Source organism: Trachymyrmex cornetzi, unplaced genomic scaffold, assembly GCF_001594075.2.
Source record: "Trachymyrmex cornetzi isolate Tcor2-1 unplaced genomic scaffold, Tcor1.1 scaffold395, whole genome shotgun sequence".
Classification (NCBI taxonomy): Eukaryota; Metazoa; Arthropoda; class Insecta; order Hymenoptera; family Formicidae; genus Trachymyrmex; species Trachymyrmex cornetzi.
Window position 1 is genome coordinate 38,246 of NW_017298693.1, and position 3,091 is coordinate 41,336.

The window sequence follows — 3,091 nt, forward strand, 5'->3', positions numbered from 1 at the left end:
CCCCTTGCCGCAACTTGGGTTAGAATCGGCCTAGCCACCCTACTAAACAAAAATCAACGCACAACCTTCTTACGCGGCGCTGACGAAAAATTAATTCGTTGTATCTGTGAATGTGTTTATAATACACTCAAAGGTAACGTCTCGCTCGAACGTTGTGAAAAAAATCGATTAACCAAATACAAAACGCCTCTGCGTCGCATCGTTGCAAAACGTGGTAATTGGAATGATAAAAGAAAGCTGTTGGTGCAGCGAGGCGGATTTTTACCTTATATTATCGGACCTATATTATCGACCTTATTATCACTACCCTGGTTCATAAGTCGAAATCAAGTTAATATCGATTGATTTTTCGGACCGTTTAATTTGATATCGACTATATTTTCTATTGATCTTTGAAAGAAATCGACATTTTATCAACGCTGCATCAAGAAGATCGACGTTTCATCAACCCAGCATCGATAAAATATCGATCTTCTTTCGAAGATCAATAAAACATGTAGTAGATATCAAATCAAATAGTCCTAAAAATCAATCGATTTCAAATCGATTTGTGAACCCGGGTAATTATCGAAGGAACGAAATAGTAGGGATAAAACGCTATGGAGAGGGCCATAAAATGGTTTTAACTTCGACGGAAAATCTCGAGAGAATGCAACATTAGTTACGTCAGAATCCGACGGGGTGATCCCGATTGACCACGGCTCGATTGGACACCACCAATCACAGCGACCAGTGCTTAGGAGCTTTGTAGTCTCAAGCGCTGTGAGTGGCTGGTGTCCAATTGAGCCGTGTCCAACTGGGTGCCACCCGAATCCGACATCATTCGCTGACGGAGAGTCAAAGGAAATCGCAATACCGCAAAATTCGAATAACACCGCGAGCACTAATAACACAGCGAAAACTCCCGGAACTCATCTAACACGACTCGATGCGGAGATGGGACGGATTTTTAATTCTGATTGGCCACGTGACGAAAGTGAGAGATGGAAAATGTACAGAGAGGCATTATGGCGATACCTACGATTTATCCAAGAAACGCGAAAGCAGAAAGACGCACGAAGCGGAAACGAAAACGCAGAAGACAACGCTACCCGAGATGCCTCCGTTGATAACGAGACGACGAACGATGACGTTTTTTACGATCTCACACAAACATCCGATATACCGTCAGCGCATTCTGTCAGTAACACCGGTATTATTACGAAAAAATTCGAAATTTCGAGCGAGATAATCATGCGAAAAATAATCATGCGATGAAAAGCATTGAGGAAATAGTGGAAAGCGTACCGAAATCTTATCGTAAGCATGCACACTTACTGATGAAACATTTGATTCGAAATGCTGTGCCTGATAGAATTAGCTGGGACGAACATGGAATCGTGACCATAGATGGCAACGTCGTGAAAGAATCGAATATCACTGACTTGATAAAAAACGCGATGCACGAGAGAAAAACTGTGAAAGCAGGAGGTAGAAGTCAGTTCGCGCGATTACTCCGTGCGTTGAACATACCTTCTGCGCTGGTGAGAAATAAAAGATTATTGTCCTTACTCGGTGTTGGTGTTAACAGCGTAAAACTTCGACCTCCACGCCTTTTATATCGAAAGCGCAAGTTCCACGCCGATTGTATCGATAGGAAAGAGAAAAACGTCAAAATTACGAACAAGAAAAAGACGAGGAAAGTTCGATGATTCTTTCTCGTACACGAAAAACTGATACCCTCACAACTCTATAAACGGGAAAAAATCGGTTACTCGGTTGGAAAAAACTAAGATATTACGATGGCGTTTGAAAAATTATACTACGATCCGTCGCATAACACGGGCTATTCGGCGGTGGATAATCTAACTCGTGCTGTTAAACCGAATTTCTCACGGGGAGAAGTCGTGCGCTGGCTCGAATCGCAAGACGCGTACACGTTGCACCGACCATTGCGTAGAAAATTTCCACGATTGTATTATAATGTAACAAACATCGACGATGTGTGGGAGGCAGATTTGATCGAACTCCGAAATCTAAAAAGGTACAATGACGGTTATTCCTATCTGTTAATGATTATCGATTTACTAAGTAAATACGTATGGGTAAAACCGTTACGCGACAAAACGAGTAACTGCGCGATAAAAGCTTTTCAACGCGTACTAGCGAAAAGCGAAGGACGAGTACCCGTATACCTACAAACGGACAAGGGTAAAGAATTTGTCGCGCAATCAATGCAGAAATTTCTTAAAGAAAACGACATTCGTTTTTGGGTAACGCGCAATCCAGACGTCAAAGTTGCCATCGTCGAGCGCTTCAACAGAACACTGAAGGAACGAATGTGGCGTTATTTTACGCATAAAAATATGCGACGCTACATCGATGTTCTGCAGGACATTGTACACGCTTACAATCACACGCGACATTCGTTCACGAGAATGCAACCTGCGGTAGTAACGAGAGAAAACGCACGTATCGCTCGTGAAAATATAGCTCGTCGTTGGAAAAACGAAACGTTAAAGAAACGGGTGCGAAAGATTAAATATCGGGTCGGAGATCACGTTCGTATCAGTAGAGCGAAAGGTGCCTTCGAGAAAGGATACGAGGCTAAGTGGAGCGAGGAGATTTTTCAAATTGACCGTATTTTCGATTGGCGAAACCCTCACGTGTACGAACTGCGAGGTTTAGCAGGCGAAGTCATAGACGGTATTTTTTATGAGCAAGAATTAGCTCGAGTTGAGAAAAACGTAGAGGAAGAACAGTTTATCGTCTATCGCGTGATAAAGAGTAGAGGACGAGGAGCTAATAAGCAAGTGCTTGTTAATTGACGCGGTTATCCCAGTAAGTTTGATAGTTGGATTCCGGCTTCGAGTTTAATTTCTCTTCGCGATGGAGGAGGAACAATTTCTTCTGGTACTTCCGAGCAACAGCAGTATGCGTCCATTTCCGGATAATACAACTTTGTCCTTCATCACGGAATTACCTCACTCTGTTGCGTTACACGGACAATGGGAGGTTGCGATAACCGAGATTCAATTTTCCTGTACCTTTTTACACATACGTCATAACGAAAATGTGATCAGATTCGTCGATGTTAAACCCGATGAGGGGA